Source organism: Xiphias gladius, chromosome 10, assembly GCF_016859285.1.
Source record: "Xiphias gladius isolate SHS-SW01 ecotype Sanya breed wild chromosome 10, ASM1685928v1, whole genome shotgun sequence".
NCBI lineage: Eukaryota > Metazoa > Chordata > Actinopteri > Istiophoriformes > Xiphiidae > Xiphias > Xiphias gladius.
This window is the reverse complement of record NC_053409.1, coordinates 15,929,076-15,944,200: the sequence shown is the minus strand read 5'-3', so window position 1 is coordinate 15,944,200 and position 15,125 is coordinate 15,929,076. Positions and strand designations below refer to the sequence as shown.

The following is a 15,125-nucleotide window of genomic DNA, read 5'->3' as shown; positions in this document are numbered from 1 at the left end:
ATGTACTGTGTTGTTCATTGTGTATAAAAGAAATTACAATTATTCAGACACTGTGCTGTACAAACATAGTGACAGCAGGCTGGCTGTGGCCTGTAGGGCAGCAACAGTTCAAACCATGGTTGACAATTACCCACAATTCCATCATAGCTACTCCTGAGGGACTTTGACTGAACTCAACTAGTATTTTTTTTATTATTATTATTATTATTACCACAGACAAGCAATTATTAAATTGATTATAATGCCATAATGGCCACCTGGTTGTTTACTCATACTTGTTAATCTGGCCACTAACGGTTTGTTTGTGTTCCCTTAATCCTTTTGACATCAAGCTGATGATGATGGTAACCGTCCTTAATTGTGAATTTGATGTGATTATGAAATTAAGAGCAAGAGTAAGCTCAAAAGAGCTCACAGCTCAGGCCATATCTGAATAACTCTGATTATTGATTGGCTTAAAGCATTTCATGATTGTGTTCTGAGGTAACAAGGCGACACGCACAAACATAAACACATCCACAACCGCACCAAAGACAACATTTTCAGATGAAATGTTAACTATTCCCTTCCCTGCTAGGACTCAAGAAGTAGACAGGGCTTATGTCAATGTCCTCATGCACTCCAATACTTGTTAGCACTATTAAATAGGAAAACAAGGAGGTACGCTCAAATAAATGCATGCTCTTGGCCCTCTTTTTGTCTCCATAATACTGTAGCCAGGCATGAAAAACGTGTAGAGGACAGTGGCACAAAAAGCCCACATACTCCTTGTCAAATACATACACGCACACGCACGCGCACACACACAGACACTTGCATTTTTACTGCAGCCTGGCTAGAGGTCTCAGAGACAAGAAGAGTGTGATGATGGATGTGTTGTATTTTCTTTTTTCAGACAGCTGGTCTGCAGAGTGGACAGGGGGACAGGGAGGGCCACCGGTCAACACACACTTTAGCCCCTATTTTAATTTTTATGTGTGTGCATCTGTGTCTGTGTGTGTAAGCGTGTCTCTCTATGGTTGTGTGGACAAATTTTGGTTTGAAACCATCGTTGTGAAGACATTTTGCCATTGTGAGGACATTTTTGCCAGGTCCTAACACCTTCAATGGGCTGTTTTACGGTTCAGGTTAGAATTAGGCTTGGGTCAGGGTTAGGGGCTAGGGAATGCATTATGTGTGTGTGTGTGTGTGTGTGTGTGTGTGTGTGTGTGTGTGTGTGTGTGTGTGTGTGTGTCAGTGCACATCCTGGCCACTGTTCTGTTTCTGTCTGTGACCATTGTTCCTCTGGTAGAGGACTCCGGGCCTCATTCTCCCTTCCCATCTGCCCCAGCACCGCCTTTGCATCCCTCGGCTTGCCGTACTGTCAGACAGAGTTGCCACGGTGATGAATGACTATGCGCTTAGTTTCAGTGTCAGAGTCCTGCACCTCTGCTAACTGCCGTGTGGGTCCCTGTCAAAGACTTCCTGTTGGGTCAGCTATATACACACACACACACAACCCTCCATCCCTTTTTTTTTTGCCAGCTCTTCATTTTCATCCTGCAGCTCCTGTCTCTCCTTTATTTAGCTCACTACTGGGACCCATTTCAAAAGTTGGATTAGACTATAAAATTACCCAGAAATAAGTTGTCAACTCAATAACTTCTGAAGAGCAACAGAACAAAGAGAATGATTAAGCCACATACAGTATATGCTCTTTCACATCACACAGAGCAACATTTCCATTCAGAACAATTCTACAATCAGTTAGGTTGGTCGAGTATAAAGAGTTTACATACAAAGCATGTTAATGAGGGAATTTTCCTTAATGAGCTGCATGATGGGAAGTCACTGCTCCCTTTTCTTTTGCATGGTAGTGTGAGAACTCTGTGATTTCCGTGTGTGTCTGCCTAAACACACTTTCATTTGTCAATGTGTGGTCGTGGGTTCATTATACAGCGAGTTTCCTTAAGAGTGACCCCAGTTTTACGCCATGCAGTTTCAATACTAGCCCTTTTGAAATGAGGTACATAAGCAAAGCACTCATGAGCTTTGCCTGTGAATGTAATTACCCAATTAGTCTGTTCTTTATTAGAGACCAGCAGCAGCCATGCCTCTCTGCTACCAGGGACTAGTTAGTGTGTTCTAATGAGCCTTTAGCTTCCAACCAGAAACCTTGTCAAGCATTATTAATAAAGAGGCTATTTGTGCAGACCTTCCAGTTTAAATACCGTTAATACCAGAGAGCCATTTTTATTAAGATTTATCTGGAAGATTCATAAACAATGCTGCACTTTAAAAAAAAAGACTTAAGGAAGGTGAGAAAGAAAAAAGGGATAAAGTCACTTCATGCTGATTAATTCATGAAATTTTTATACTAAATACAACAAAATGTTTGTATGTGTGTTGCCGTATCTTTTTAGGAAAATCTGTGATTTCTAGTGCAACTATATACAATAACTAACCCAATATAACGAGCAGAGATATTTTTCTGCGATAACTCCCATAAATGTCCGCAGTCTATTTTACAATTACATTCATATTATACCCACATTTTCCAAAACCATTGTATTACACTATAAAACTGTCAGTGGACATGTGGAATTATTTATTCTTTACCTGAAAAAGAGGAGAATATATTTAGGATTCAATTATCTGTGCTGTAGTATTGCACAGTAATCATAACATGCTTGATATGCTAATAACAAAAGCAATTTGTGACAGGTTAGTTCCAGAGTAATTGGTGTATGATTTCTCAGAGCCTTGAATTGATCAAAGAGACACCAGATGAATAAAGACATAGAAACTGCCATCACCATGCTTGAAGGGGTGCTTTGAAAATTATTTAAAACACCAATACCAAGCACTAGTACTACCAACACAAACTGCAAATTAAAAGTTTTTATGTTTACATGTGTCAGTAAGCCAGCTAATATCAGCATATCTCTAGGCATCATATTCATATTCAAACTAAGTATTACATACTCAGAAGCTCATCCAAGTGATTACAAACAGGATAAACTGGGGTTTAAAAAACCAGTTGGAAGACAGAATAACTGGAATGACAATAAAAATGTTCCTCAATGTTATGTATGTTAATTCATTAAGGGATTTTTTTGTCTTAAGAATAATCCAAATGCTCAAGTAAAAGGTTTCACAGTACGTGGAATTGCTTATTAAAGTCAGACATAATTATAATGCTAACAAAGAATTTATACCAGCTAAAAAGATATCTTGCTTTGATGGATTGATAGATTAACAGATTTACAAACTGCAAAATTAACAGTTGAGTATAAGGAGTAAATACAGTAAACTTTGCACTGATATATTAATATACAGACTGTCTATTTCACAATGAAATAGAGCCGCTTCTGCTGAGTTAAGAAGAAATCTTGTGCCATCTTGGATTTGACACGAGTTATATAATATTTCTATGGAAATAAGTTGTTGTTTTTGTTTACTCTACACATTCCTGACTGTGATATGCATTCTCCAATGAAGTTCACCTGTCAGTCCGATAAGTAACTATCACCACTGAATGCCAGAAATTGGGCATTCAGTGCCCAATCAAGATCATGAGTCACCCTGAATCAGGCAAACAGCCAACTCTTAGCTCATTGGTCAATGTCTGAAATTTCCAAATTCTACTGTTACTGTATTTCTACCCAGGGTTGGACGATATGTCAATATATACCATGAGATGAGTGATAGATCAGAGAGAGACCATTTCTTCCATATCACCTGGCCTTCCACCTGCTTTATTTTTGAAAGGTCAGTATTAAATATTCTAACGTAGGAGTAATTGATAATTGATAACCAGATGCCACAGTGAAGTGGTTAGATGAAGAGGTTGCAGTTTGGTCAAACCTTATATGCTGCTTCCGCTGGATGAAAAACCACTCGAGCCATTCCTGCATCACGGTATGGGTTTTCAAACTGTATGGAAATCCTGTATAACAGCAGTCAAGACCCCAGCTTATCTCAGACGCACAACTGTGTGAACCACTTGGGACTCTTTACAGTCTGAAATGTGACTGCTGCCTCTCATTTTCTCTCTCTCTCTCTCTCCCCACAGCCTCCTTCCACAACACAGGGATGAGTGATGCTCTCTCTGCCTCTTGTTTGATTGGCAGAGTAAATGCATTTACCACAACAGCAATGCTGGGAGACAAACTACAAGCAACAACAGAGGTAGACAGACACACCACAACTGTGACAGTATATAGCAGGAGAGATAAAACTGTGACAGTGTTTGCAGAGATAGGTGTGTGAATCCAGCGATGGTAACAGAGTTAGGAGGCAGATATACAAGCATGATACTATGAGAGAAGATTCACATGAATATGACAGTACAGGAGAAGGGTCTGGGTGAGGAAAATTTGAAAGGAGATAGTGACAGTGTGACTGAAAAGTTGACTTGGAATATAATCATAGGTTTTGTATATTACTGTGCTACTTTTCTGATCATATTATTAGTGGGGAAAGAAGGGATTGTGAAAGAGATCTATAGAGGCACAGACAGACAACATTCAAATGGTGTTTAGAGCACATACAGGTATGCTATTAGAAGACCCAGCCACTCAGAAAAACAAAATTGCCATCAAAGAAACCTTTTAAGTCCCACCTTGCTCTTTGCTGCCTGTAATTAACACAAGAAAGAGAGACTGAGACAAAAAGGTAATGGAGGAAATGGGTAAACTGTGGCAGAGGGGGGTGGCAAGCAGGAGTGAAAAGCAAACCGGAGTGAAAGATGGAGATGAAACACTTGAGGCAAAGCAAGGCACAAGCAGAGGGAAATTTGCACATGAACAGTAAAACATGCCAGAAAACGGAGCGAGGATAGAGCGACTGGAAGAAACAAACAAAAACGAGAGGATAGAAGGGGAAGCAGTGAAAAGCAGCACAAACAGCAAGAGATAAAGAAGGATTGACGGGCCAAAAGGGAGACTACAGAAATGTACATAGCATCAGGCTGATATTGTCATTCTGTGCCGCAGCCCAGCTCCAATGGGCTGATTATGAGAGCATAATTTGAGACTGACAACCTTGTTCCGATAGTACAGCATGCCAAACATATTCCCAGCCCCCATCTTTCTCTCTCTGCGTTCTCCTCCTGGGCTCACACAATAGCCGTCTGATGAAGACTGAATGATTGGAGGAAGAGCGAAGTGAAATGTGAAAGAATAACAGAAAAAACACACTTGGAGAGCCTGGTGATGGGGAGAGTGCAAAAAAAAAAAAAAAACAGACAGAAAAAAGAGTGGAGAGGAGGTGTGGAGAACATGGGCTCAATGCAGCTGCAATTAAGGGAGTGATTTTGTGCCAGGGAATATGCTAATTCCTCCTTTGTGTGAGCAGTTGAACGGCCCTTGCAATGCGCACCAGGCGTTCAGGGAAGGGGAAGCAGTGAGCTTGGACGCCTCTGTCTGGCACCGTGTCCCTCACAGGCCTCATTTAGCTACACCATCACAGTTGGCAGCGTCGGAGGGAAAAAGACACACTTGTGTCAGCTGTCTCTATGTGCGTATGCGTCAGTATGTACGTACATCCAAGGGATGTAGGGAAGGAGTTGCTAGGTCAATTAGCAAACTCCAGAGACGGAGACTGGAACGAAGATACTCATTAATAGTCACGTATGACCTTTTATATATGAGCTGAGCCTCAATCCACCAACGACTCGTTGTAATTTTGGACCAGAGGGATTCTGGGAATATTCAAGGAGTTCAGGCTACATGAGAGGAAACTGAAGCTACTGTATCATTTCCACTGCAGTTAGGTTTGGTAAGACTAAATCAGAAGATATAACATGTTTCATTTTACAGAGATATTTACAACCAAAAAGCCTCAGTATGTCTTTCGGATCTCCATATGAAGAAGAAATTAAACAGCGTCGCATACGATTATACACTCTGTGGAGAGAAATCGAAGCAAAGCCTCACAAGGGAGCGCCAGCCTGTCAACTGAGTTTGGTTGGTGATTAGCAAACCTGTCCCTATGACACTGCGCAGCATGCACTTGAACAGTGAAACGATGGGAAAACTTGTTGCTATCACTGATGCTGATCACACAGTCCTAATATAAATTCTTTAGTCAAGCATGTACTATGGTTTTTCTGGCCTCGTCAGTCTCAGACATAACTTTTTTTTTTAAAGGTTGAAATATCAGTGCAATTAGAATAAAATAAAGTTGCTTTGTTTTAATCCATAATTAATCAGTAATGCAGGGAGCACAAGAAAAAGCACAATATAGCGTTGTAAGCCCTAATTGAAGGTAATAGGCTCAAGCCCAATGCTGCTGCAATATTGGATGGATCAGGTCTGGAAGAAGTATCGGATGTGCTCTCCTTAAATCAGTACATACAATAAAGTATATTCACATCTGTTTCACCTCAGCTCTACCCTCCATACATTGTTTTTTGGAATTATTCCCTTGCTTTGTCTACACATTTGGCTTAAAGGGTTTGAATTAGTTTCCTTTTTGTTGAAGTGCTTTGCATTCTGAGGAACACAATAATCAGCGTGAAAAGTACATTTACACAGGTCCACCCCATTTGTATCATTAAGGGTAGACTAAATATTAGAAGCACCTCTCAGTTTAATTGAACACCACGAACTACAGCCTCAAAAATGACCATAAAGTTGAATCAGTAACCCTCTAAAACCGTTTAAATAAAAAACGAAACATTATAACATATATACATTATATTGTATGACTCATTTTTGTTAGTTTACCTTATTTTTAGCTAGAACTACCTAATAAACTGGCAACTGAGCGTCTGTGATGCATAATGAAGATTTTGCTAATAACACCTACATACCTGTAGTTAAGTTAAAATTGAATTCAGGATTTTTACTTGTAATGGAGTAATTTGATATTAAGGTGTTGCTATTTTTATTCAAGTTAAATTACATTTGATTTTGATTTTGGTCTTAGGAATTAAAAATGGAGAAAAAAAAAAAGCTTTTACTTAAGGTTTTGGCGCTTCAGCAGTGTCTGTGGATAAACAATCAACACACGCCCCGAAGGATGTTTTGGTTGGTCAGTTGGTTGGAGTCCAAATGTAGTCTCTCTCTCTCTCTCTCCCTCGATCCCTTTGTATTTGACTGATGATGTCAAGAACAGTCGGGTGGAGCTACTGGCTCCATAACCATCTGGTCCCCAGAAGAAGGAGGCACAGCAGTGCTCTCACGATGCACACCCACTCACCAGCCCACCACACACACAGACATACACACACAGACACACACACACAAACACACACAAACAAACAAACACATACACCTCTTTAGTCCAAGGCAAAAGCCAAGATCCTGCAATAGCACCTGCGTGAACACATAGACACGCCAACACACATGCTGGCACCAATAGGAGCATTCACAAGCACACACACCGGGACATGCATACTTTACCACCCACACTTTCTACAAGGTGCAGTCCATCTGCTCACTCCTCTCTCCATGGATTCAGATGGCAGAGTCCAGTGTGTCATACGACTTACCAACTTGCTGTACATTAGAGTCCCAATAGGGTACAGGTGTCTGAGGTACCCATAGGAACGAAGAGATCCTGACCAAACTATAAGCTTGGGCAATATTATTGGCCAATTGTAATCTATGACAGATATAAGTCTATCGTGTACTGTGTGTTGGCCAATGTGTCTACTGTAAATATCCTGTGCAGTACATATCTGTGCATTTATATCTAAATTTAAGGGATCCACATAAAAAATTTACATTATGCGTTTATGTTAAAAAAAGAAGTTTAGAAGTTTTTAGAAGTGTAGAAGTGTAGAAGTTTTTTAGTTTTCAAATATTGATATCGGTATCAGACAAAAAAAATCTAGTCTAAGATTGATTCTACAAATCCCTACAAAAAGACACACGAGCATGTGCACTAGAGAAGGTAAATACGGATGTTCACTGGAAACAGGCAGGCACTGCTTAAGGTCATAAAAATGCTCTGAGGCATGTTAGAGAGCATACAAAGATCCATGAATAAAATATACTGCTTCACTCTGAACAGGACCTGGGGCATAGACAGCAACATCTACACTGGTGTGTAAACATCAGTCAAAGTCACATCACTCTATCATTATATACCAATAAAGAAAAGTTGGATCACATGCAAGAACACGCAAGGGTGTGTGTGCGCAGGCAGGAAAAATACATTCCCAGAGCAATTTAATTGTAACACTCAAACCAAAGGGAAGCTGAATGCCAAGTGAAAGCAGACTACAGAGGAGATCAGCCTACGGTACAGAGTCCTGAGCGCTCAGGTTGCTTGCTGCAGCTTAAAACATCACTGATGACTGTTTCACCCGCTGACTCACTAAATTAACTCCAAATCCATTTACCAGCGTCGCAGCTTAAGCCCTCCAGTTTGGTCCTGGTCTTCAGTGGTTTCTTCTAATTGAGTTTCTAGTAATTACCACAAGGCTAATGCATTGTAAGTGCCTTCTAAATCAGGGGTAAAGATTTTGTTTCAGACTACAAGTGCACACAGTGATAGTATGCATCAGGACGTAGGAGAGGCTTTGGCATGAATGTGGAAAAAAGATCATAGAGCTTTTTGGACAAGTAGCTCACAAAGGTCACCAACCCCCACCTTCCCCCAATCCGTGACTTTGACTCAGAGTGTCAAACAGAGGTAACCTGGCTAGCACGCTGCAAAAGGCCCTTTGATCTATGCTGGCAAATTTGACAACAATGAGCGGGCTAACATTGGTTCGATGAATACACTTCTTGCAGAAAAAATAAGCTAGTTACCCTGTGTTGCCCATTTCTTGAGACCATTAAAAATACAGAAAGAAATCTGAAGACTATGTAAGAAAAAAAGAAAAAAAAAAAAAAAATATATATATATATATAATATTATTATATATATATTATATTATATTATTATATATTATATATATATTATATATATATATATATATTATATATATTATATATAGATATAATATATATATCTATATAATATATATATGTATATATATGTATATAGATATATATATATATATATATATTATATATGATGGGACTGTGTGTATAGCTCCTCAGGGTTTTCATTATCTCAGCACTTTTTTTTTAACTTTGTTGTGCTGGTCAAGAGAGGGTGAGAGGGAGCTTGCAGGAAACACAAGTAAACACACCACTCCCTTTACTGTCATGAAGTTGCCTGGGACCTTCCCTCCTTCTACAAAGACTCCTTTAATTAGGCTTGAATTGCCTTATTAGTGCTGGCTGTCGATGGAGGAGGGCCGGCAAAGGACCGGAGGACACAGAGATGTATCAAACTCACACACATTTAAACAAACATACAATGCATGCATGCTGAAAACGTATTCACACACGTACAGTATATGTGGAAGGAGCGGGTTACTGTAGGTGAAAGTGAATCCATCTCCAGTGGAGAAAGAGATGTCAGGTGATATAAAACACCAAGATGCGACGGTGCACAGATACATGACTACTCCTTCAAGAACAGGCTCTGTGGGGCGCCCAGGCAATTGACCCTTCACCCTGACCTCAGTACGGCAAGGGAGATGGACGAGGTAGAGGAGAGTGCTAAGAGGGAGAGGAGGGGCAATAAGAAATGATGAATGAGAAGGGGTATGGAGGAGAAGGAGATGAGTAGGTGTAAGGGGAGTTGCAAAAGCAGGACAAAGAAGAAGAGGCGTGAAGAAGGAGAAAGCTGCAGTAAATATTCTTCAGAGGACAGTCAGCACACACTCTAGGTCTCTCGAGTGTCCCTCAGGGCTGGGGCTGGAGTCACTCAAATGAAATCTAGGGAAATCAAAATAAATGAGTGTATAATATAGATGAGAAATGATATTAGTTAAATGCCTAGCTTTCTTTACTTATGATTCAAGAGGTAAAAATGTTAGAACTATTTTTAATAAAGAAGCATATTTGCAAGTTTAGGACTTATAATTTTGTTTTCTTGTTTACAACTCTGTCTGCCACCCGACATCTTACATACATGCAGCTTATACCTGCCCTTTAAAATTCATAGCCTAGACCTGGGTTGGTAGCTAATTTCATTTTCAATTTGTGTTTTGTTGACAGTGATCTTGCAAACATCATAGCTGGCATTTGTTATTTTCATTAGCCTGTGGCTAGTTATATCCGTTTAAACTTTCTTTCCGTTCAGATGGAGAACAAAAAACCTCAAAGATGTAAAACTTACTGGAGTCGAAGCCCAGCGTGCCACACAACACAGAAATAAAACAGAACATCTGTTATACAGGCCCAACAAGAATAAGGACTGACATTTTTTTATCACTGCTGTAGGCTTTACCAATCCATCTGTTGCTATATCCAACTCTACCTAGTGAAGTGATACTATAAAAGGATGCCAGTGGGAGTGAAGCTTTCACATAGGAGCATCTGCAGTGGCAATACAGCAAGTTACCTTTCCACTATAATATCTCCTCTTCATCTACCACCCACTGCACACACTCAGACGCACACTGTACACACTTCATAGCTGCAGCCGGGGAAAGAGAGCAGTAGTATGCGTTAGTGTTGATTTGCATTTGTCTTCACTCTAAGCATTCTCCCATGTGCATGACAACGTAATTGCGCACCTTTGCACTGTAAGTGTGCACCAGCGAGTATGTTTATACCTGCATGTGTTTGTGTACGTCAGTGTGCAGATGAATCGATCCATCAGGGAAACGGAGGAGTGTTTCTTCCTTTCCTGCATGTCGTTCCCCAGCCTCATTAGAACCCATTCAGTCAATCAAGCATGAATCCCTAACACAATAACATGCAAAGTGCTTTGTCTGGGTGTAATTGGCCTTGCCAGAGCTGTTTTTCTCAAACAGTTAGCTTCACTCGCCTCTCTCAGAATGCAGCCAGGAGCCCTGTCCAAGCAATGCGAATGGCAAGTGGAGGATGGAAAGATGAAATGAGTAGGAAAAGGAAAAGGGATAAAGATAAGGAAGGAAAGATTAAATAGAGCAAGATAGAGGGCGATAATGGATTATTAGCCTCCTCTGTGGGTTCATTTTAGAAATATAAAGTATTTATAAAGTAATTTAAGCGATTTTTCATATGGTTATGCTTTTGTTCACATGTTCACACTCAATGCTTTCTGTGTGCATCAAGCCGTGTGTGTGTGTGTGTGTGTGTGTGTGTGTGTGTGTGTGTGTGTGTGTGTGTGTGTGTGTGTGCGTATGTATGTGTGCATGCATCAATACTGTGTGCGGTCACCCAGAACTTCTGTCTGTCACAATCACACATGTTCCCCATTACCAAGACAAACCAGTTGACATCCCATTTCCCCAAACACACATAAACACACCAAACATGCAAGGAGCTGCACAAATGCGCAACGACAGAAAGGCATGATGGGGGATGGATAACACATTGGCGCAGAAACATGGCCCCGTCTGTATACCCATAGGAGAGACTGTTTGTTCGCTATGATGGGTGACACGGCTGACTGGCATTTTCCTTCATACCAACCCAACAGCCAATTTACTGAAATTGTGTGGTGACATTGTTGATTAAGCAGACATTCCGTGTACGGCGTGTGCATTGTTACAGTGTAATGGGTTCACTGGTGCAGGGAAGTGCAGTCTCTGTGTGTGTGTTTGTGTGTGTGTGTGTGTGTGTGTGTGTGTGTGTGTGTGTGTGTGTGTGTGTGTGTGTGTGTGTGTGTGTGTGTGTGTGTGTGCTTGCGTGTGATGTGTGATACATGTGTGTGTCAATGACATTGAAAATTGAAACATTTATAAAACATTAAACAAACAACATACTTTTGCATTAAAAAAAAAATTAAAAAATCAGCAAAAAGCCGAGATAATCATCAGCAGTCAAGTGCCGCCATCTAGTGACATTAAAAAAGAGTGTCTTCAAACAAAAATCCAGCCAAAAAGATCAAGTGCTTAAAATGTGGGGTCACATTTACTGGAAAACTAAACATAAGATGTAGATTCAGCAAAAAGCTGAGCTTGCAGTAAGCCTTAATTATTGGGGCAGTTTTAAATAGACAAAGCAGGATCACTTGTTTTGTTTTTTTTCTCTTGACAAAATCCAGATTCATGAATTTATCATCATGCCATGCTTCCTGTACGTCCTTCTCACTCTTCCCTGGATCTCTAGGCCTCCCTCAGATCAATAGCTGTGTTTGTTCCAGCAACACCTCCCAGTGTTTTCACTTGTCCCTCTCTGCAGGATGTGAATTGGACGATCTATCCTGTGCCATGGTTATGCTGTGAATCAAAAAAGCCAAATTAAATTGCCTAATTGGTTTCCTTGGGAAGGGTAAAACAGATTTAAATTGATTACCGGTAATGGCCTTTTGTGGAACCACATTGGCTTCTGCTGTTTGAGGAGGATTTAGCAAAACCAATTAATTTGCTTCACCTCTTCTGCACCCTCCCTCTGTCTCCCTTTGTCTCTGTCTGGAGGCTTTTTCTTCATTTGGTTTTTCCACTTTCTGCGCTTAGAGGCTGTGAAAACAAATTTCCTGCGGGACAATAAAGACTATATCTGTTCTAATGCCTTCCATCATAATCAAAAATAAAAAGGAGGACGATGATAACATTACTGGATAACAATCATTCAGGCCCTAATTGGCTAAATACTGTCATACTGTATTGCTGATAAAATTGCAGATATGTTTTGTGTTTTTTTTTCCAGGTCTACTCTTACAAGACTCACCTGACAAAAGATAATTTAAATCTCTCTTTCAATTATGTTGGCCGTGCCAGTTTGCTTCCACACAGCAGCTTTCTCTGCTGCTGCTGCTGCTGCTGCTGCTGCTGCTGAGGGCAGGAAAAAAAAGTAAGATGTCAAGGTCACATTTTGTCACGCAAGCTGATTAAATCCTTAATATGTTCTCCCCCTCTCTGTATCCCTGGCTGGGTGTTTCCTCCACCTCCCATCAAATATTATCACAACCAGACCTAATGTGACATTTAGAATGGGCAAATTACAAGCATTTAATGTGATTTCATTAATTACAGTGGGGGAGCTATTGTGTATGATTAAAACAGATGTCACCCAGCTCATGGGAAAGGAGAACAATTTTTTTCTCACCGACGACTTTTATTAGCAAAGTCAAAGTTTAAAAAAAAAAATTTTCAGCATGTTATAAAATGTTTAAAGCCAGATCATGAATGTCAGATGGGTGTGCTGATCTTTTTTCATCTTCATTGCATGCAGTAAAATTATATGCAGTTAAGCTGAATAGCCCATGACAAATGAACAAAATAATTTTAAGCATTGTAATTTTATTTATAGCTGGATTACAGATGAGTGAAGCAACCTTCCACTGCCTCAAGGTTCAATGGAGATGAAAGAATAATGACTTAAGTACTGCTGTTTAGCTGGATTACACGCAAAACCCTTAAGCATTACAAATTACGGTTGAAAGAAGGCCGGGTTCTATTGTGGAATTACTTCACACACATTTGGTGTGGGTATTGCAGATCTGTATGAAACAGAGTTGGAATATGTTACCCTGAAAACAACGTTAGGGCACCAACTTGACCTTGATGGGCCAAAGTGGCCAAACCGTCAAGACGAAAAAGGGGAGAACAAAACACATGAGCTAAAATTAATACAAATAACACATAGTCATAGAAAAGGTCAAATTTAAAAAAAAAAAGATGTGAGGTTGAGTGGAGATGATATCACCAAGTTTTTTTAGACTGCCATTGTGGCCGTGGTTGCAGGCATTACAACACATTGCTGACTCATTTCATGAGCATTTTGTTTTCTGGTCGTTGTTTGTGACTTATTCCCACACCATAGAATTATTTTGTAAATCATAAACAATTCAGTGTTCCATCAGTTGTCTCCTTTTCTGCAGTGTCATAATCACGGTTTATATGGAAACCGATTATAAAGGATTGGGCGGATCAAGTGTCAGGATGGGAAGATGTGATGAGAGGACGATCTTGAAAACAAAAGATAGTCTGTAAAATATATTGGCGGTAATAGAGGTCAAAATACATACTGCTGAGATATTTCTCTGAAATCCATATTGGGTTTTTAATCACATCAGACAAGAGTTTCGACTGCAAAAGTGTATAATTTCAGACTGTCTGGCTCTTTCATTGTGTTTCACTATATGTTCACATTTGCCAGCCAGATCTCCTTTCACTTTTAGCTCTTCTTTGTCTGGGCCCCTAACTGCATATGAAGAATGGGTCTAAGATAACCTTTAACAAACCAAAGAATTCTGAACAAAGTAAAACTGTATCCGGTAAGATAAAAAATGCTATCCAAGCGAACAAATACTACAAAGACAGCAGAAAACACCAAAGAGGAGATAATCCTTTACCAAAGTGATTTTTTCCACTTCTGAAACTCGCTGCCCAATGCTCTCGTCTTTGCCCTGAGGTTTGCGTGCCGAAAGCCACAGCAGCCATCAGTATCAGAGGCGGCACCTGAGTCTAATCATCAGACTTTTTGGACAATAAGCACTGTTGTATTTAGTGAATAATGTGTGTTAGTCGAAACTGGTATGAGCAATGAAGCTAGATATGACAAAGCTCCGACATATGAGGATGAAATCTGTTTTTAATGTTTTATATGAATGATCAATTTGTCTACAAGCAACACTCTCACCCGAATTAATGTGCACACATCTGAAAATTTTGTAATGTTAAAAGCCCTTTTGATATATTTTTGCACAGAGCACAACATAAGCACATTGTAACTACTTTTTAAAAGGTGCTATATAAGTAAAACATTACTTACTAAGTTAAACACATAAGCCTTGATTGAGGGCAAACAGTTTGGTAAATGTGTAGTATAGGAAGCTAAAGCTACTTTGTGTACACTGGGATTCTTAAAGGAGGTTGAAACTTGCACATACACAGTTTGAAAAAGTGAGTAACGAGAGAATTTCATTTCCTTACACAGTTTATGTTGACCTTTGCCTATGACTTTTAACCTTTTACCACCTTTTTCTCTGAAATGCAATCATTTACTTGCACCGGCTGCAAGACGGATACTGTACATTTGCATTCTACTGTGGCATCAAGCCAGAGCTACTGCAGAGTTGGCATCAGTACCTGCTGTGTTTTGCATATATGCATATGTGCTATATGCAGCTAGGGAGATTTCTTTTTTTTACTGATACTAATTATACTTTTTCCTTGCAATCCCTAAACCAAACAATGTGTT

At 39.9% G+C, this 15,125-nt stretch overlaps 1 long non-coding RNA gene across 2 annotated transcripts in view; it reads left to right on the top strand.

Moving 5' to 3' along the window:
• The window catches only part of LOC120795538, a 69,748-nt gene that overhangs the window by 36,018 nt on the left and 18,605 nt on the right, over positions 1–15,125 (top strand). The window contains exons 2-3 of one of the 2 annotated variants that reach the window (XR_005708238.1): positions 4,055–4,170; positions 12,630–12,732. This is a non-coding gene — a long non-coding RNA (uncharacterized LOC120795538). Of the gene's footprint in view, positions 1–4,054; positions 4,171–12,629; positions 12,733–15,125 lie in introns of those variants that run through there. The other variant, XR_005708239.1, reaches the window with a different exon arrangement.